Raw genomic sequence first — 22,396 nt, 5'->3', positions numbered from 1 at the left:
GATCGTGCGTGTTCTTGAAACTTTTGCTTCTATTTTTTCTCTCTGTCTTTATCACTTATCTTCCTTTTTCCATCTGTGGCTTACTTATTTGCTAGTTTTCCAGGCATGCAGTATTAAATGAGTTGTACAAATTAGACTTGGCAGATTTGGGGAGATTTCAGGAGTAGAGGAAGCCTATGAGGGTTTACTGCTAAGTTACTTGCTAACGGGCTAAAAAGGCACGATTTGCCCATGAGGTCATACAGGCTTGTGCATAGACAGTCCTGGGTTAGAATTCTGACTACTGTTTATTTGCTATGTGATCTTTGATAAGCTACTTGACCTCTCTGAGCCTCAGAAGCTGGAAACTGGAAACAATGGGGCTTATCTTGTAGTGTTGCAAAGATGAGAGACAATATGCATATAGCGTTTGGCGAATGTGAGCACTCAGGAGATGTGAACTCTTATTAGTGATGCCACTTGTTGGCTCATGCCCTTGGAAGGCATTTACCTCTAGTGACAAGGAAGAATTAAAGATGACTGAGGCATATGGGCAATCTGGGACACAGAAGGACCCTAAGGAACTACTATGTTCATCTAGAAGAGTGTCTAAATCATTCATGATAGATAGTTTTGATTTCCTTTTTTAATATCTCTGGGAATGGAGACTCTTAATACTTCACAAGGAATTTTCTTCTAGTGGTTCATCATCGTAATGGTTAAGAAGTTCCTCCTCATATGCAGCAGAAATCAGCAAGCTCATTTCCTCGGATTCAGACCTCAGGGGAATAGGAGAACAGCTGTTGGGTTTCTCAATCCAGAAAATCTTCGCCATATTGAATCATCACTCCTTTCCTGTTTCCCCCTGAGTCTGAATAGCCAAGGGCCTCAAATGGTTCCTTGTAGTCACTGGTCCGCATTGCTCTCTCATCTTTGATCCTTTTATATGAGGAGCGTTTAATTTCTTCACATCTGGTTAAACATTTGTCTCTGTGTTCTTGGCAGAGTTGAATGATTACAGATTGTAAGGGAAGAATATCTTCTCAAGGCTGCAGGAAAAGACAACTTATTTTGATGGTATACTAACAAATCCCCGAGCTTATTAGAAAAGAGTTTCCTGTCATAATCAGGGGCTTTACGAAGGATTCTAGTATCTTCTGTGATGAATCATGATAAAACAGCGTGGTGGCTAAGAACATGTGTTCTGGAATCGTACAGACTTAGGTTGGAGCCCCTGTTCCTCCTCTTGCTATGTATGTGACCTTGTACAAATTATATAACCTCCCCAAGGCTCCGTTTTCTCCTCTCTAGAAAGGGACAACTAACCTCCTGGGTTCCCGAGGTGACCACCTGCTGTCATTATCAATTTATCACCCCTCTCGGATCCAGGCTCACCTTCTGTAGATGCTCTGCCTGAATGGGCAGCATTCCTTTAAATATCTCTGCTTCACAGTGAGCTGGATGGTGAACTTTCTCAGGGCCACGCCCTGCAGGGACACTGAAGGAGGAAGGACCCTCTGCACAGTGGGTCCCAGCATGAGGGTGAAGAATCTAGTGGAGCTCTGCCCTCAGCCTCTTGCCCAGACCCTCCGTCCAGCCGGCGGATCCCATGACTCTCTCAACACGCTGACCAGAGTCCTGAGGCCTCCTGCCCATGCTGGCCCCCAGCTCCCTCTGCAGGCCAGGTGTGGCTGGCCAGCCTACACCCACAATTTCCCTCTAAGCTGATGCTCTCTCTGCTGATCACCAGCACCCTGCGTGTGCCCCAGAGGGCTGTTTTTTGCTTGCCTGGTGACAGCAGCCCAGCTCTAGCTGGGACAAACCAGCAAATGCCCCTGCTACCTGAGGGGCTGAGCTACTTCTGCAATGAAGTCTGAACCCCAGCCTTGGGGAGAGGGCCCTTTCAAGTCTGTCTTCTCTTGGATTGTCTCCTTAATCCCTGTCTATAATACAGAGTGTCTTTCGGTTTTATAATCATTCTTTTATCAGAATTTAATTATTCTTTAGGTTAAACTTGTCCTGTTTAACTGACAATGTGGTTCCTCTCTGCTAATTGGACCCAGACTGATGACGCACGAAACTGTCCCTCTCAGATCTCTAACGGGACATACAGTCCCATTGCTATGCTCTGATACACCACGGTGTCCTCGCCAAGGCCACACTCCTCACCACCAGTGACCGAGTGAGGCACAGACAGGGAGCCATGCTTGTTCTTGGTTGATGTGGGCTCCTTGGACGGGCAACCTTGGCTCAGGGACTCTCCATAGACTTCCTTAAAAAGTGTGTTGTACTCTAAGACTTTTCCTACCCAACCTTCCTTCCCTCCCAATCTTTTCCAGCGTAGCCTCTATCGTGACCTCCCCAGCTCCCTTCCCATTCCCACCAAATCTGTTTTCCCCTTAGATCTCTTACAGATGTAATCCCATCTTGCTGTCTGCTCCACGAAGGACCCAAAAAACACAGTTGCCATAGGAATGAAATGAAATCATACAGGTAAAGCAAGTAGTAGGTGCTTGAAGATGCATGCTGGCTATGAGGATGCTGACGATGACAACAGTTAGCCAGAGTGTCAGCCTCCTGCCTGTTGCTGCATCAATGTGGAATAGCATCTTGGTTTTCTCCGCTGAAGGGGCGATAATCATTGTTCTCATTACCATCGTTCAGGTCCACAGATACGCTGTGTGTCGACCTCTTTGATTGGTGGTATTTCTAAAACTTTTCAGTCATCTTCTTTCTTTAGAACATTGTTTTTCTGGACAATAAACACAGTGCTAGCAAAAGCCCTGCTTAGTAATTTGGAATACTGCATGAGGGTCTCCAGGCTTATGAATATTTTATTCTGATAAATTGAAGACAAATGCAGTAATGGGGTTAATACCTCAGCTTTACATGTTGCCGGCCACTCTCTTCATCTCAGAAGCTTTTGGTAAATCTTGTTCCTCTGACTGAAACCTCACAGAAGCAGTCAATATCCAGGATCTGATCATTTTAGGCTCCCGTGGTCCTAATCTGGTATCCTTGGATGCTTAGGGATTAGTTTCTCCATTTTTTTTTTTTGACAGATAAGAAAAACAATGTTAGCTGTCCACAGTGTTTTTGAAATTGACTAAAAAATCAGTTGTTTTCCTGGTTGTAATTCAGAGGTAACAAGAATGGAATCTTTCTTCATCTCTGGAAACGGTATACTGATCTGCGCATCCTTTATGCAGATGATGGAGAGTTTGTCCTACCTTGTGGAAGGCAAAATATCAGACAAGACATCTGAGACAGTTGGTCTTATCCTGTTTAATGTGACTTTGATACATGACACTGGTTTATCATTCCCAAGACTTCCCTGCTTGTGGCTCTAAAATACTCTTCAAGGACCCAGGCCACTGAAGGTTGTGCAGTCGCTTTCCCTGCCCAATTCCGACATGATTTGTTAGATTTCCAACTGCACAATATTTGGCATCCAGTGCTTCGGTGGCCTGTGTGGGTGACATATAGCGTGCTATGGACAACCAGTGCCAATTTTTGACTAAGGTACAGATTGCAAGAGATTTTACTGTAAGTGAACAAGGAATCATTTCATAGGGTTTGATTCTCCAGGGAGCCCAATGGGATGCATTTGGGACTTTCCAAATTAATTCAGAGTCAGAGCCAGAGAATGTGGCTTAAACATTTTGGCTCATTCAGTCATGGCCTAAGTGGTGTGACTAGTAATATATATTCTGTAACCCCAATTCGAAGAGCAACAATTTAACCTCAGAAAGCTAACCTGCATGGGGTGTGCTATGGTACTTTATGGAAATTTATTCTTTCAGTTATATTCTTCTTGCAGCAAAAGAGATAATTTTGGTAATCAGGACTATTTCTAGACTTGTATGCTCAGCCACACACACCATTAACATAAATACTTCTTTTCACTCAGACCCTGGAAATAGTAGCTGTGATTAATATGCTCATCCATATGCTTTTCTCATACCCTTTAAAAGCAAAAGATGATTTTAAAGAATTAAACATGGATCGGAATTCAGTCTGTAATCACACTAACAAATGGCATTTTAAAGGATATAGCAGAAAAACATTGTGCTAAGCAGAAATGGCAGCTAAGAAATTGATTTCTTATGACAAAGAGAAGCTTTTTGCCTCCTCATTTCCAACGGAATAGAAAGAGGATCCTAAAATATGCAATATAATCAGGCTCTTTCTTGTCTTTGGCCAAGAGCCAAAACTATAGTTTTACATTGTCATGCTAGTTTCTGTCTGTTCCCTGCCTTGCTCTTCCTCCCCCTGCCCCTGCCTCACCCACAGTGATCCTCTTGTCTCCTGGCAGGAGCATGCTGGAGTTTGCAGGGATCCCCCCTCTTCCACCTCCCCCCAGAGCCTCCATGCCTTTACCTGGCCAGCACAGTTCTCCAGATGCTTCCAAGTCACTAAGAGGGCTGGAGCACCATGGAAACTTAAATTGTCCTCACTCAGCTACTCCCACAGAGAACTCAGTGGGTCAAGGAGAGGCTCAGAAATGCTTCTTGAAAGCCCACGGATGGACTCATGCTGACTCCTGTTCAGATGGGTGAGCCACATTTTGAAAAACTGAATTAACAGTCAATCGGCAATATATTCCTGAGTGTTTTCTTTTATGCTCCGATAAGCCTTGTGTGCCAGTTTGCTGTAGGGCGACTCATCTATACAATGCCCGCTCCTGGGAAATTGTCTTGGAAAGGTGCGAATTTGAGGAGAAAAATGCATAATAAGTTACAGATAGGGCATGGGTTTAGAAGAGATATTATTTCTGTCGTATTCTGACATGAGAGTGGCATCTGATTTAGGATGACAAAGAGCGGGAGAGGACAAGCCAGAACCTCACATGATCCAGCTTGAGACATGCACGTTCCACCTGGGTGTGCAAATGATAGTGTCGTCCCAAAGTCTGCCAAGAGGTCTGGACTGACCTCTGCTCTCTGCTCTCGATCAGCTCGTCGTCCCCTGTGGTCCTCACTTTATGACAGTCAGCAAATTTGTCATCCTTGTCCAACCTCCGTTGTACCTGGCAGACTATAAGCCTCATGAAGGCAGGGCTCTGATTTGCTTGTTGCTGGGTCCTCATGGCTAACATACTTGTACCTATAAGTGCTCAGTCCAAGCTGAATATTTGATATTAATACTAGGAGCAGAGACCAGTGGGCAGTGGCCAGTGGAGAGGAAAATGGAAGGTCAGAGTAGAAGCAGGGCATGAGTCCTCGGCCAGGAACAGGAGGCAGAGGAGGGCAAGGGCGGGTCTTCATAGTTATTGGGAGGGAGCTACCCAAAGCATGGCCAGGAGGCCCCAGCCTGGGGATAACTGGGACTGGAGACCAGGGCTTGGACCAGCACCCAGCTGATGGCAACAGGATGATCCAAGATAAGCCAAGTTTACAGGTAGGGTTTAAGGAGGCCTAGCTGAGAGAGGACAAAGGATGTGGAGCCGAGATCTGGGCTCAGCTTGATGCTCTGCCTGGATCGATGTTGGGATGCTAATTATCAACAGGAGGCAGGAGTGATGACCTTGTGATCTGATTCTTTGGGTCCCAGTCCTGGCTCTGTCACTTAATAGCTACAAGCAGGTCAGTTAACCATGCTTCGTCTCACATTGCTCCACGGAAAAATGGTTACAGTAAATATCTTACCAAATGATATAATACTTTATGCCTATTATCAAGACTATGTAAACATTAGTAAGGAAAATTACATTATAAGAATATACTTTAAAGTATTCATCACAGGGGCACCTGGGTGGCTCAGTTGGTTGAGTGTCCGACTCTTAGTTTCAGCTCAGGTCATGATCTCAGGGTCATGGGATCGAGCCCCATGATGGGCTCTGTGCTCAGTGGGGAGTCTGCTTGAGATTCTCTCTCTCCCTGCCTGTGCCGCTCCCCCTGCTCTCTCTAATAAAAATAAATAAATAAATAAATAAATAAATAAATAAATAAATAAAAAGTATTTACCATGATCAACTCAATCATTCTCTTGCAGCCCCAAATGGGTCAGATATCAATTTTTGTTGCGTCCCCCTGGAAAAATTGCCTTGACTCTTCTATACTTTCTCTCTCACCTTCAAGTGCAGGAATAAATCTTAGAAAGTATCCTTAGAGCCTGAAGGGTAGAGAAGCAAGACCGAGGGAGGGTGTCCAGCCCAAGACTGATGCATATCCCCAAGGACTGGTGGAGAGGAGCCAGGGCACCCTGGGCAGGAGAGCCACCCTGCCCATCCCCCAACCTCCCTGTTCCTCCCACCTCTGCCATTCTTTAGGAAAGGAGGTGTGTGTGTGTGTGTGTGTGAGAAGACACCAGACTCCCCCAGGGGTCAGGATTCATCGGCCTATTATTTGTTCACTCACTCATTCCACAAATATTTGTGAACCATTTCTACATGCCCGGCTCTATGGTAAGCCCTGGGGAGACAGTTGAAAACCATCAGTTGGGCCCCAGCTTCAACCAACAGGCAGACTCCAGACAGCACCTCACTCTCCAGTTGGTGGACTGCTACCTTCTCTTGAGGGACTCACGCTCATTCATGCTCTTATTTGTGGTTCTGTCATCCACTCAAGTTATTTCACAGAAGACTTTCTCTCTCTTACATATTTATACACATACCCCCTACACTTTCCAGTTTGTGGCCAGTTGCCTGAGGAAAATCTCTCCTTTCTACAACCTTAACTAAAGCGGATAAACACACAAATATGGGTAATGATCCCCCTGTATCAAAAGGCAGGAAACCCATATAACATTAGGAACGAAACAGATCTTCATAATTTTTGTGCTAATCTGTTTCATTACTTCTGGTTAATTTCTTTCTATCTCGTGAAACTGCCCTTAAGGTCCTTGTTAACTATTTCAAATACAAATTTACTTGTTTCGGTTTTGTACTATTTTTTTGTTTCATTTAAAATATGTGGTATTTTGGCAACTCTAGAGACTGTTCAAGAGTTTTAGGGGTTCCTCTGAGGCTCCAAGCAGCATCATTTACTACTTTCATTGAATAGAAAAATGTGTTTCAAATTTGAAATGCATGCCAGGAGCAAGCAGGAGTTTTACCTCATTAGAGAATAAATTGTGAAGTTGATTTGAAAATGTACGGTTATAAATCTATAAAATACTGGTACTTCCATGCTGTTTTAAAGCAGATCTCTCTTTTATATATTAATTCTTCCATTTTCACATTCTTTGGGCCCCATCATCCTAACAGCTGGGGCAACAGTAGACTCTGGGCCTGCAGAAGACCCTGGAATAGAACTTAAAAAAAAAAATCTCAGAATGCAGTCTGCCAAAGAATGTCCCTAACACCCTCCAAACAAAACAGCTGCCTGTGGGCTAGACTTTCTGAATTGATCCTAACCTGTATCTGACAAACCGAGAGTACACAGTTGTTTAGCTTTTCTTGTGTTCAGATAGATATTTAAGTATTCTATGGGTTTTTGTTCACTCGAAGCTGAAAGCACACGTTTTTAAGTTTCTGAGTCTCATAATGCACATCATGTATATTTTTTATGTAACGAGCAGTTTAAAGCAGGCGAGACATTGAAACCAGGAAAGCTTATCTTCTGAAATTTTTGTCATTCCCTCTTTCCAGATGGATCCCTAAGTATTTGCCAGGAACACTGCCTTATTCACAACTTAGAATAGAAATACATAGGGAACTATAACAATTGTTCACACTAAAACTATTTTCTGCAGTTACCAACGGAAATAACAGAAATGCTAGGAAAACACACATTCATCAAAATAGCAGATTTTTTTTTTTGTGAGCTGTAATTAGTTCCTGTGCCAATTTCCATTCTCTGAATTGTATACTAGTTGATAGGCATTTTAATTTTTTTTTTTTTTTTTGGTGAGAGAAAAATGAATGTATTAAACTCATAAGCATATCCTGACCAGATTACAAATTAGTTTCTCTGGAATACATCAGTAAATAACACAGTCTTTCTGAAAGAGGAGCTCCATCTTCCTAGAAACATTGATTTGGAAACATTACTTTCCACAGTTCTCGCACCTTTGTTTCCTGGTATGTGTTAGGCCTTGCAATGCCACTAGAGAGGAATAACCAGACCTCCTCTGAATACCATACACACGCACTGCTGTCATTTCAGGGTAAAATAAGAATTATTTCATTGCAGCAACCCCCTCCTACACCACTCCCCCTTTGTTCATTCCAGTAAACTGGAATTTATAATTAATATGGAAATTTGATTCCATTTTAAAATAAAAATTATCGAGCACTTCCTATGTGCCAGACACTATCCTCGGCGAGTAAGAAATAAACACAGTAAAATTCCTGCCTCAAGAGCCTGTGGAAGGTTCCTGTGACCAGTGGGAGCCTCCTGCCCTGCCTGAAGAGGACAGTGGTGCCCACCGTCTTCAGCTCATGGACACTGTCCCGGCCTTTAGGCCCAGTGTTGCCAGATGATTTTTTTTTAAGAAACATCAAAAATGTGGTTTTAAAGTATAGCTATTGATTTTCCAATACTGACAATGAACTTAAATAGTTTAAAACCCTCTGCAGGACAACAATCCATATCTGCCTGAAAGATTGGGCCCACATCTGCTTTAAAAAAATTATTTAACTTTAAAAAATAGTTAATACATGCGCAGAGCTCAAAATCCAAGAGGAACAAAGAGTTATATAGTGAAAAGGAGTCTCCCTCCCAACCCCTCCCCTGTCTTACTGCCCTCCGGAGGCAGTGTCCCCCAGACCTACCAGCTCTCTTCTGTCTCCATACATTTACAAGCTGATGCACACACAGTCTTTCCAGTGCACACCAATGGAGATACGGTATCCACACTCTTACACTTAGTTTTTCTCACTAACCATACTGTACATTATCGCAATTGCTCCAAGCCAACTTACACAGAATTGCCTTCTGCATAGTTTTCCCTCATCCGGAGGTATCGGATCATCTAACCAGTGCCTCGCTGACAGGTGACAGGCGTGTTGCCTGTCCTTGCAACTGCAAACCATGCTTCAAGGACTCATCTCTTTTGCATATAATGTTATGAGTGTGAGTATATCTGCAACCTGAATTCTTAAATTCCTTCCAGCAGTGATTCTCAACCGGCCTGTACATAGGAATCCCCCAGAGAGCTTAAAACTGCAGATGCCTGGGTCTCTCCACAAAGATTCAGGTTATTCCTTGGCCATCAGGAATTTTTTAAGGGCCAAGGTGATGCTAAAGTGCAATCCGTGTTGAGAATCACTGCCTTCCAGACCAGCTCAGGGCACGCATCCCCCGAAAGGACAAGCGCTTCCCTGCCAGAGAGAGCCTACAGAGCTCCCATGTGTGCCTTTTGTCCACCTGAGCAGTAAAAATCTGTGTGCCATGGTAGTTCTAATTGCGTTTAAAAAAAAATTTTACAAGAGCAGTTGAACAGGGATGCCTGGGTGGCTCAGTTGGTTAGGCGTCTGCCTTCGGCTCAGGTCATGATCCCAGGGTCCTGGGACGGAGCCCCACATCGGGCTCCCTGCTCAGTGGGGAGTCTGCCTCTCCCTCTGCCCTTTCCCCTGCTCATGCTCTCTCTCTCTGATAAATAAATAAATAAATAAATAAATAAATAAATAAATAAATAAATCTTAAAAAAAAAAAGAGCAGTTGAACACATTCCATGTTCGTATTAGCTTTTTTGGTGAACTGTCTGAAAACATATTTTGTCCACTACCTATCATACTGTTGGTCATTCTCCTTACATATTAAAGAAATTAGTTCTTTGCAGAATAACTTTTTGAAAAAATATGTGTTTTCTAGCTTGTCGTTATCTTGACTTTGCTTTTGGCATTTTTCTCTGTGAGGAACATTTTTATGTCACCAAATTTATCAGAAAGTGTTGGCTTCTGAGTTTTGCATCACACTGAGAAAGATCCTCTTCATTCTGAGATTATGTTTTCAAAAAGAATATTTTATGGCTTCCTCCAGAATGTTAATGGCTTTATTTTTGACACTTAAAACTTTTATTCATCAGAATTCTGCATTTGGTTTGGTAAAACTGTGTGGTATGGCTGCAGCTTTGTTATTTTTTTTAAATTTTATTTTATTATGTTACGTTAATCCCCATACATTACACCATTAGTTTTTGATGTAGTGTTCCATGATTCATTGTTTGCGTATAACACCCAGTGCTCCATTGAATACGTGCCCTCTTTAATACCCATCACCAGGTTAACCCATCCCCGCCCCACCCTCCCTTCTGGAACCCTCAGTTTGCGCTGTGAATTGTGTAAGACAGATGAATTACAGACCTGTACCTCCAGCTTTGTTATTATTTTTTCCAGAAGTTCAGATACCATAGATGGAATAATCCATTTCCTCCCCCGCCATTGACCCTAATTATCATTTTTATCATTCACTAAATTACCTTATGTATCTGAGTCTAATTCTGGACTTTCTATTCCATTCCTTTGATCAATCTACCCATGTGCTAGAACCATCCTATGTTTTATTATAGATTTGTAATATGTTACAGTAAATGATGCCTTATTACTCTTACTCTTCAAAAATGTTCTGGTTTTCTTGCTTAGTATTTTTCGTTATTAACTTTAGAGCCAGCTTTTCTAGTTTCATAATAATCTTATCGTATTTTTACAAAACGTTTTGTGTAATTCATTTAATTTTGGGGGAACAGGGCACTAATGATCTACATCTTCCTAACTTCTACCCTCATTTCTGTTTTCTCCCTTATTCTGAAAATTCCAGCTCTAATAGTAGACTTGAAGTACCACAGACCAATCATGTTTACCTCTAAATCTTTTAATTAGTTGAAAGAATTGAAGGCAAGATCATGAAACACCTTTTCCTCCCAGGCTTGATACTGCCGGCCCTGGAGCGTCTTAACTTAGACGCCGTTATCTTCTATCTTCTCAGAAGACTTTGCTGTTCTCCACGGACCAACTAACACATTGTATCGCAAATGTCTGCTGGTGTAAGAGAGGAGGGTCCCAATGTACGAAATGCTAAGACTCAGGCGTGAAAAATATCATAAAATTTGTTTTCTGTAACTGACCTCATCTTACTTTAAAACTTCCATATCCGCTGTGAATGGGGAGGAAAACACTTTTAAGCTTGCTAGCTAATATGCCACTTTTAATTTTAGAAAATCTTGAGAGTATTTAATCAGTGCAAAGCTCAAACTTCCTTCAGGGCTGTCTCTCAAGGTTCTTCCCTCACGGTCTTTTCCCCTGAGGGCTTCTGAGTGGAGGAAGGGTTTATGGTGATCGCAGAAGAGGTCTCTGCACAGAATGCTGCCTCTTCTGGGCCTCCTGCACTGGTGTCCCCTGACGTGTGGCAGGTGCCTTCTGCTAGTTTTGAATTTTGTGCTGGTGCACACTGCTGGCCATGTTTCCACCGAGTCTCGGGTTGTGAGGGTTCCTATACACTCTGCAGCCTTCCCACCCCAACCCGACGCCTTTCCTGTGACTTCGGCACCTCTTGTCTAAGATGGGTTTTTTATTCTGTTCTCCCTGCAAGTGAGTGGCAGTCTCTGAGCCTGCCTTCAAGTATCTCTACAAAGCTAATTTGTCCCTTTTGTTCTGCCTTTTGACCACAACACTCCGCTGAGGATATTGACAGTCTCTTAAAATTTCCCCTGAAACATCCAGGCTCCTTCACTCTGTGACCTTGGTCAGGTTACTTAACTTTCCATGATTCTATTTCCTCAGCTGTAAAACAGGGATGAAGTTAGTACCTAAGTCATCATGTCATTCTGAAGAGCAAATATAAGCACTCAATAAATATTTGCGATTTTATTTATTATTTTTATTTTTATTTTTTTTAAGATTTTATTTATTTATTTGACAGAGAGAGACACACACAGAGAGGGAACACAAGCAGGGGGAATGGGAGAGGGAGAAGCAGGCTCCCCACTGAGAAAGGAGCCCGATGCGGGGCTCGATCCCAGGACCTTGGGATCATGACCTGAGCCGAAGGCAGACGCTTAACGACTGAGCCACCCAGACTCTCCAAATATTTGCTATTTTAAAAATTATTTTCCTCTGCTTCCCCCTTGAGAATTACAGAACCTCACCTCCTAAGCGTTTATCAATTGATTTGGTATCTCTACTGATTTCTTACAGCGAGTGAACAAGGTAGCTTTTTTAACTCCTTCCATTACATTTAGATTAAAAAGTGGTTTTTTAGTACTTAAAATGGAGACTTTTCACCTGGGTACAATATTATTTAAAAAATAAACTTATGCAGGGGCGCCTGGGTAGCTTAGTCGGTTAAGCGCCTGTCTCTTGATTTGGGCTCAGGTCATGATCTCAGGGTCCTGAGATCAAGCCTGCTTAGGATTCTCTCTCTCCCTCTCCTTCTGTCCCTCCCCCTAAACTCCTGTGCATATGCCCCCATGTGCTCTCTCTCTCTCTCAAAACAAACAAACAAACACACAAACTTATGCAGAGTCTTCCACTTATGAGTCTGATAGACTAAGACCCTGCTGGACGATTCCCTCCCTTGCAGAAAATCACTGTGGAAGCAGGTCATAGGAAAAGACTACCTGATAGTGTCAGACAGTGAACCGAAGCCCAGACTGATGCGGAGTGCAAATGCGCTTCCAGGAAGGTGGATCTATCCAGTCAAGTTTCCATTTCCATGGCTTTTAGTAGCTATGGGGCTAAGTGCAGTGTGTGTGGCTCACAGAGCAGTGGCAGGGGCACTTTTCCTGAGAAACCATAGTGAAGCCAGGAAACTGAATGCAAGTAGGGGTAATGCTGGAAGGGAAAGGGCTTAGAGGAGAGATCCCCAGTCTCTGTCCGACAGTATCTCTGATGGACCCCAGAAACACGCATGCATGGAACAGTCTCAAAACAGCTCAGCTAAAGACAAAAGAACTGAACTGAAAAGGAACTGCTGTCTAAGCAACCATCTGCACTTCAAGACCAGCCAAGAAAATTCCCTGCTAAAACTAAGAAAACAACACTACCAGAGGGGGAAAAAAAAAACAAAAAACAAAAAACAAAACAGTATCCAGGATCTGTTAACATTTACGAGGTCTAAGATACACTGAAAATTATCTAATGTACAAAGATCCCTCAAAATGAAACACATTCTCAAGAGAAAAGACAATGAATTGTGTCTGACCTGGCGATGAACAAGTTGCTGCAATAAACAGATAAAGATATTAAGGCAGCTATTGTAACAAAAGTCAATGAAGTAAGACAGAATGTGTTTTCAGTAATTGGGCATCTCAGCAGAGAAATGGGAAGTTTCAGCAGAGAAATAAAAACAATAAAGTCAGAAGCAAATGGAAGTTACAGAACTGAAAGTTAGAATTATGAAAAAAAAATTCACTGAGAAACTTAATAAGCAAAAAGACATTGCAGAGGAACAAGTAAGTGAACTCAAAGATAGAGCAATAGAAATGACCAAAAATGAAAAATAAGAAAAACCAGATTTTGAAAAATAGACAATGTCTTGTTAGATTGGAAGGAACGATCAAACATACAGAAATGCCAGAAGGAGAAGAGAGAGAGAATGGGACAGAAAAAAATATTTGAGAACATAATGGTTGAATACTTCCTAAATTTGATGAAAGACAGAAATGTTTAGGTACAACATGCTATACAAACAACAACCACAGTGAACACAGAAAATCCAAGGCTAAGTCACATCATGGCACATTGTTAAAAACCGAAGATAAGGAAAAAATCTTGAACACTGACACATTGCATATAGAGGAACAGTGATGGTTAAATAAGCACCTTCTCATCAGAAACCCTTAAAGACAGAAAAGAATAGAATAACCTTTTGAAAATGCTGAAAGAAAACACCCGTCAAACTAGAATTCTATATTTATTGAAAATATCATGTAAGAATGAAGGCAACTGCCCGGAGCAGTGGTATGTTCTCTCAGATCTCTCTGCAAAAACTTGCACCTGGGGCCAAAGCCAGATGCCTTTTCAGGGGTAATGGTGAGGTGTTCTGGAACATTCTTGATGCTTTTCAATTCCATTGGACATTCTGCTTATTGGCATTGGCATGGGTGAAAGACCAAATGCACTATCCAGCACTATCTTTAAAAGAGGGCCATATACATAGATATAGGAAAGATAAAAAATGCAACAGATCTGCAGTCAAAGACCTCATAGTGACAGCAATGGGAAATCACATGAAAAATTCATCAGTGGAGGAGGACACATAACCGGATCAAGAAACAAAAGGAAAACATAGTTGCATGCTGAAATTCTCAGTGCAGGGTAAGTGGATTGAAAGTAAAAAGAAATGTTCAGATAAGAAATGCTCTCACTTAGGACATCCTCACCATCTGTCTTATGATTTGTTCTTTTTCTATTTGAGATGTAATATATAATATATAAATATGAAGTCTAAGAAAATAGCACTTCTCTGGCCAGCACAGTGGGCAGAACAGCACACAAGAAGAGATGATATTTGAATTGTATGTCAAAGTATGAGGATAGAATCTTCATTCAGAGGAGGGGAGGGGAGAAGAGAAAAAGACTTACCATATAGGCATAAAACATGTGCAAAACACAATGTCATTTCAATTAAGCACTCCACCTCGTTAAGAAGTTTAGAAAGTCTTCAAAGGCAAGGCTTAAGAGATGTACTTAATCTGTATTCTTCACACATAGTATTTTTCAAAAATGAGACCAAAAAAAAGGCATTTTCAGGTAAAAGAAAATTAAGATAATTTGTCACCAGAAGACCTGCATTAAAATAAATGCTAAAGGATGTTCTTCAGGCTAAAGGAAAATGACAGCAGATGGAAACTTGAATCCTCAGGAAAAAAAAGAAGAGCACTGGAAATGATGAATATCTGGAGGATACAAAAGACTGTTTGGGGCCCCCTTTCCTTCCAGTTTCTTTGTAAACAATTGAACTGTGTAAAGAAAAATATAATCTTTCTTGTAGGGTTTATATTATAACATATGTAGCTGTAACACAGATAACAACTATTATTGTAGTAGTAATATTTTTCCAGTAAGTAGACAATGAAAATTTAAGAATGTATATTATAATTCTTAGGGAAAATACTGAAAAAGCTGCAAAGAAGCATAGCAAAAGAGTCAGCAGAAATATTAAACTGAAATTTAAAAAATATCCAAATAATCTAAAAAGCAGGAAAGGAGAAATAGGGGAACAAAAAAACAGGGGAAACAAATGGTTGCTTAAATAATAGACCCAACTAAACTATATTAATAATTATAATAAGTGTTAATGGATTAAACACTCCAAAAGATTGTCAGAATGGGTTACAAAACAAGCAAAAACCAACCATTTTCTACCAGGATTCCATTTAAATATAAAGATGAGAGAGGTTATAGTAAACTGATGGAAAAAAGATATGCAATGCAAACAAAAAGCATAAGGATGCTCAAGGGTCTCCGTTAATATCAAATAAAATAGATTTTAACAATATTGTATTGCCAGAGATAAAGGCACTTAATAAAGATAAAAGGGTCAATTCATCAGAAATATATAATAATTATAAATGTGTGTGCACCCAATACATGCAGGAAATATGACAAAATCAAGAGAAGCAGTCAATTCTACATCAGTTGGAGAATTTAACAGCTATCTCTCAGCAATTGATAAAATTAGACGAAGTCATCAGAGATGTAGAATATCTGAACAACGCTATCAATCACTTTGATTTAAGTGATACAGTATACTCCACTACCACTGGCAGAATAAATATTTCACATTCTTTTAAAATGCAGCTAGAGATTCACTAAGATAGACTATTTTCTGACCCATAAAACAAGCCCTAGTGAATTTAAATAGATTTAAATCATACCAATTAGGTTCTCTTAACACAGTAGAATTAAATTAGAAATATTAAAATAAGACAACTAAGAAAACCCAAAATATCCTGGAAATTAAATGACTCACTTCTAAGGAACTGGATCAAAGAAAAATATCACAAGAGAAATTAAGAAACTTACAGAGCTAACGCAGAACATAGAGAAAAAACTGATGGCATTAAATGCTTGTATTAGGAAAAAAAGTCTCAAATAAATGATCAAAGTAAGCTTCTACCATGAGGGGAATAAATTTAACCCAGAATGAGCTAAAAAGAAAGAAATAATAAAGGTAAGCACTGGTATCAATAAAATAGAAAACAGAAAAACAATAGCTAAAACTCTTCAATCTAAAAGCTAATGTTTGGAAAGATTAATGTAACAGATAAATCTCCAGCTGGACTCATTAGGGAAAAAGAAAGCAGACAGATTAGCAATATTAGGAATAAAAGCAAGGGAACCACTGCAGAACCTCCAGCCATTAAAAAGATAAGAAGGAAATTTTATGGACTTCATGCCAGTGAATTTGACAACCTAGATGAAATGGATAAATTCCTTGAAAGACACAAATGACCAGAACTGACACAAGAAGAAATAGCAAACATGAACCCTGCCATCTCAATTTAAAAATTGACTTTATAATTAAAAAACAATTTCACAAATAGCTTTTCTCCTTGGCACGCCACTGAAGATCCTGGTGTCGCCAGGGGCCACCCCCCCCCAACCCGGTGTTAACAGTATTGTAAGAAAAAGCCGTATCCAAACTCTTGCTTCTGCAGAGGTGTCCCTGATGCCAAGATCCGCATCTTTGATCTGGGGTGGAAGACAACAAAAGTGGATGAATGCCCACTATGTGGTCACGTGGTATCAAATGAATATGAGCAGCTTTCCTCTAAACCCTGAAGGCTGCCGGTATTTGTGCCAATAAGTACGTGGTGAAAAGCTGTAGAAAAGATGGTTTTCTCATCTGAGCGTGGCTCCACCCCTTCCACGTCATCCGTATCAACAAGATGCTGTCCTGTGCTGGGGCTGACTTGCTCCCAACAGGTATGCTATGTGGGGTAACTTTGTAAAGCCCCAGGGCACAGTGGCCAGATTCCACACCGGCCAAGTCATCATGTCCATCTGTACCAAGCTGCACAACAAAGAGCATGTGACTGGGGGCCTACTCAGGGCCAAGTTCAAGTTCCCTGGCTGCCTGAAGATCCATATTACCAAGATCCAACCTTACTAAGTTTAATGTGGAGGAATTTGAAGACATGGTGGCTGAAAAGCAGCTCATCCCAGATGGCTTGTGGGCCATCTACATGGCATCCTTAATTGTGGCCTCCTGGACAAATGGTGGGGTCTGCACTCATGAGAACCTCAGCATTGCCCCCTCCTCATTCATGCCCATCAATAAATCCTACTTCCTGTTAAAAAAAAAAACCTCCAGCAATTTTACAAATAAAATCCAGCTAATTTCACAGTTGAATCCTATCAAATATTTAAGGAAGACATTATACCAATCCTATACAAACTCTTTCAGAAAAACAGAAGGAAAGGAAACACTTCCTAATTCATTTTATGAAAGCCAGTTTTAATCTGATTCCAAAGCCAAAGGTCTCACAAAGGATGAGAACTACAGACTAATATCCCTCAGGAACATAAATGCAGAAATGTTTGATAGGAGATTAGAAAATCAAATCCAGAAATTCATATATATATGTATATATATATATATATGATATATCATGAACAAGCAGAATTTATCCTAGAAATGCAAGGCTTGTTCAATATTTAAACATTAAACAATGTAAATCTACTATATTAATAGAATAAATGTCAAAAATATAATTATCCCAATAGATACAGAAAAAGCATCTGATAAAATTTAACAGTAAAAACATGCAGCAAATTAGAAATAGATATGAACTTCCTCAACATGACTAAGGGCATGTACAAAAAAACTTACAATTAATATACTTAGTGGTAAAAGACTTAACGTTTTCTATATTAAAAACATAGCAAATATTTTGGTTTTCAACACTACTATTTAACATTGCACTGGAGATCCTGGCCAGTGCAGTAAAATAAGAAAAAGTAATAAAAGGCATATAGATGAGAAAGGAAGCAATAAAAATTTTCTGATTTGCAGATGACAGGAATCTACAAAAAAGCTATTAGGACTAATAAGTGAATTTAGCAAGGTTGCAGGATACAAAGCCAATATATAAAAAGCAGTTGAAATTCTAGATATAACATCAATTACAAAATGAAATAATTAAAAAATCCACCTCATTTGCAATAGCATCAAAGGTATTTAGGAATACATTTAATGAAAGGCACATAAGGCCTTTACACCGAAAACTAGAATAATTCGCATAGGGAAACTAAAGTAGACCTTAATGGAGAGATGTACCATGTTTATGGATTGGATTGGAAGACTTGACATTGTTAAGATGGTAATCTTCCCTAAGTAGATCTGTAGATTTGATGTAATTCCAATCAAAGTCTTAACTGGCTGCTTTTTTTTTTTTTAAGATTTTATTTATTTATTTGACAGAAAGATGGAGAGAGAGCACAAGTAGGCAGAGTGGCAGGCAGAGGGAGAGGGAGAAGCAGGCTTTCTGCTGAGCAGGGAGCCAGATGTGGGGCTTGATCCCAGGACCCCAAGATCATGACCTGAGCTGAAGGCAGACGCTTAACCAACTGAGCCACCCAGGTGCCCCTTAACTGGCTGCTTTTGAAAGAGATTGATAAGCTAATTCTAAATTTATATGGAAAGGAAAGAGACCCAGAATATCCAAAATAATTTCAGTAAAGAAGTAAAAGGTTGAACTTAAACATTGCCTAATTTTAGTCTTACTATAAAGGTACAGTGATCAAGACAGTATGTCCAAGTGTAAGGCTAGACATATAAATAAATGGGAAAGAACAGAAAATCCAAAAATAAACTCACACTTTTATGGTCATTTTTTTTTTCAAAAGTGCCAGATTTGATGAGAAAAAGATAATTTTGTTTTTCAAAAAGTGTTGCTGAAACACCTGGATCTCTGTTTGGAAAAAAAAAAAAGTAATCTTTGATCACTGAATCAAGCCACACACTCAAATTAACTCAGAATGTATCATCATCTAAATATAAGAGCTAAAATTATAAAACTTCAAAAACAAAACATAGGAAGAAATCTTTGTGGTATTATGTTAGGCAAAGATTTCTTAAACAAGTATAAAAGGCCCAAACTCTAACATACAAAAAAATTGTAAAATAGACTGCATTAAGATGAAATCACTTTCTCTTTGAAAGATATAATTGAGGGAATAAAAGCAAATCACAGTCATATTCAGAAAAAATAATTGTGAAACATACGTTTGACAAGGTTTTATCCAGAATACATCAAGAATTCTTACAATTCAGTAATAAGAGTAAATAATCCAATAGAAAGTAGACCAAAGATTTGAATAGATACAATATAATATCAATGGCTAGTAAGCACATGAAAATAGGCTCAACATCATTAGTCATTAGAGAAATGTAACTTACAACAATAATGAGATACTACCACATACCCACTAAAGCAGTAAAAGTTAAGAAGCCTAACAATACCAAATGTTGGTGAGGATGTGGAGCAAGTAGACCTTCACACATTGCTGGTGGGAATGCAAAACTGGTTTACATGCTTTGGAAAACAATGTGGCAGCGTCTTATGAATTCAAACATAAATATGCTATCAACCCCAGCAATTCTACTTCTAGGCATTGCCTAAGAGAAATAAAAATATGTTCGCACAAAGACATGTATATAAATAAGTAAGTTCATAGCGTTATTCATAATAGCAAAAAACTGGAAGCAACCCAAATATTCAACTAATGAATGGATAAGCAAAGTATAGTGTATCCTTAATCCACAACAACAAATTAATACACAAAACATGAATGGCTCTTGAAAACATTTTGCTAAGTGAGAAAAGTTAAACACAAGACACTACATAATGGATGATTCCATAAATATTAAATTCCAAAAAAGGCAAGGCTATGGTGATTGCAAGGGGTTGGGTGGGGAGAAGAGAAGGTTAATTTACAAGGGACAAGAGGAAAAGGTTTAGGTAGAGGGAAATGTCGTATAAGTGATTTTGGTGGTGTTTACACAACTGTTTAGAATTACCAAATTTTATCAAAATACACATTTAAATGTGGTGAACTATACCTCAATTTAAAAAAGAAAAGAAAAGAAAACTTAGACCTCTCATTTGGAAAAACAAACAAAACACAAGAAAAACTTCTTTTGTTTACTGTATTTTCAACAAAAAGTTCCATATTGAAAATGATTTGACTGTAGAGTCTTGAATTTGGGCATGTTCTGTTCACTGGAATCCCAGTGATAGAGGATAGGTTCAAGCCCTAGCTCTTCTTTCCACCTCCTGCAGTTTTTAATAATAGCTATCTCCAGGCAAAAGGAAAAGATGAAAGAAGAAAAGCTCATATTTGCCTATATACTTACATTTGTGATTTTGCTCCTTTTCCACAAGTACCATTGAATTCCATCATGCTGCTATGAGAAGCTACGATTCTGGTAGAAAAAAAATGTCTCCCCCTCCAGCCACTCTTTTTCACAGGAAAATAACTGTTGTTGTAAACAATTTGGGAAATAAAATTAAAGTACAAAATGATACTTGTTTGCCACATGCAAAGACCTAGGAGTTGAACCAGCTGTATGTGAAGTGGGGTAATGTTTTTACATGTGTGATAAGAAAACCAGCACATTATTCTTTTCTAGTACATGGAGCATGTCCTTGCTGTTAGCTTGGCACCTCTCTTTAAAAAAAACAAAAAAAAGCCGCCCTGCCAGTTAGCTAGGTAATATCCCTTCTCCTCTTCTTGCTCCCTACAGAAAACTGACTTTGTTCAGGATATAGAAGTTCTCAATTTAAAAATGCTCACCTCTTCAAATTCTTCTGCCATTTTGGATAACGAGATATAACTGAGCCTACTTACATTTCAGTGGCACTTGTAGAACTGTCGCTTTCCTGATAAACTGATGATCAAGTCAGATGACCCATGCCCTTTGTGTTTAGCCTTCAGAAAGAGACGCAGCTCTCCTGTGGGTATGAAAATGAAAGCCATACCCTAAGAGTATCTGTGGTTTGAGTGATTTTGGCGCTGATCAAGAAAAAAGATATGGCCACCAGGCACAGTGACACACAACAAGCTTGACTGGGCTGTGCTTGGAAGGGTTGCACAAGATGGATTCACAACATGGGGCTGTCCAGAAGCTCACGGTGAGGAGGGGCTGCTACCCAGAAGGGGTAGGAGGGCAAGGAGACTCCCAGAGGAGATGGGGATGGGAGAGGGGTCTCATGTGCCCAACTGATGTCCCTCAGCAGCTCGGTGGGGAGTCTGTGGGTCAGAGAGCCCTCAAGGGCCATAACAGCTGGAGGTCTTATAACCACAAGGCTCTATACCATCTATTGCTAGCAGATGTGGAGTGAGGTTTTGTGAGATATGCAAAGCAGGCAGGCTCTAAGTTGCTACTCATTTGGACTATCTTTAAAATAATTGCATGTGTAAAATTTTGAGTTTGGTACTGGCAGGTTTTTGTGCTGATGGGCCTCAGCCTGCCCTGAAGGAATAAACAACCAGGGGCTGATACACAGAGGCTCATTTCCATAACAGAGTGATGAAGCACGAGATAGATGGGGCTGGGTCCGGGGTGGTGTTCTTAGGCAGCACCATCAGCCCTGGTTTATGTACCTCTGCACTTCTAATTACTTGAGTAAAAGAAAACCCATTTGGTTGAATCACTAGATTCAGGGTTCTGTACAGTATATGATTCTATTTTAGAAATCTCATTAAGCTCTTTACATGTCCTATTCTGTTTACTCCTTATAACAAATCTATGCATAACTACTATTCTTATACCTTCAGGGGAAGAGACCAAGGCTCAGAGACCTAAAAGAACCTGTCCATAGTCACACACCTAAACAAGTCTTTGGAGCCAGTATCTAGTTTACTGAAAATAAATGGATGAAAGAATGTTAATAACAGTATGTAGAAGCACAGAAAGCCAGACTGGAGGACATGATCCAGATATACTGATCCAGCTTCTTCAAAAAGCCAACAGCACAGTGAAAAAGAGAGGGAGAACTTTCTGGATTTAGGGACTCGAAGTGACTTGTAGTGTTGGCCAAGTTGGACAAAACTGACAACAGCCCATTTCTACCACTGATCACATCTAGAAACTCTAAACAGAATATAAAATGCGGCTACTTGAAGATCTTGAAAAATAAACAATGGTGGACTGGGGACAAAAGTCAAAACCTGACTCATGATGCAAGACACGGACAGCTTCCACTGTGTGGAACTGTGTCTGTGTAGAAGGCTAAACTCCGAGAAGTCCATCTTTCTGGATAGAGGACTAGGAAAGACAGCATGGGGCCAGAGACTGTAGGACAAATCCAAGATTGCAGAGAGCTGGAGAAGAGCACCCCCTAATTCTGTGCATGAACTGACAAATCTTGGTGTCCCCTGTGAGCTATATATGTGTTATAGACCAAATAAACATAGCGAAGTGTTTGAGAACTAAATTCCATTGCCCCAGTGCCAGACTAACCCTTGTGTGGTGTCTGTGCTGGGCCAGATGTTTCACTAAAGAAAACATATAGTAAGCAAATA

The 22,396-nt window shown here is 40.2% G+C and overlaps 1 pseudogene; it reads left to right on the top strand.

The window, feature by feature from the left end:
- The window catches only part of LOC102733292 (large ribosomal subunit protein uL16-like), a 29,898-nt pseudogene extending 9,193 nt beyond the window's left edge, over positions 1–20,705 (top strand).
- The last annotated feature ends 1,691 nt before the right edge of the window (positions 20,706–22,396 follow it).

Source organism: Leptonychotes weddellii, chromosome 4 (genome assembly GCF_054177405.1).
Source record: "Leptonychotes weddellii isolate Sample4059 chromosome 4, ASM5417740v2, whole genome shotgun sequence".
NCBI lineage: Eukaryota > Metazoa > Chordata > Mammalia > Carnivora > Phocidae > Leptonychotes > Leptonychotes weddellii.
The sequence above is the reverse complement of the archived record's forward strand: the minus strand, read 5'-3'. Positions and strand labels throughout refer to the sequence as shown.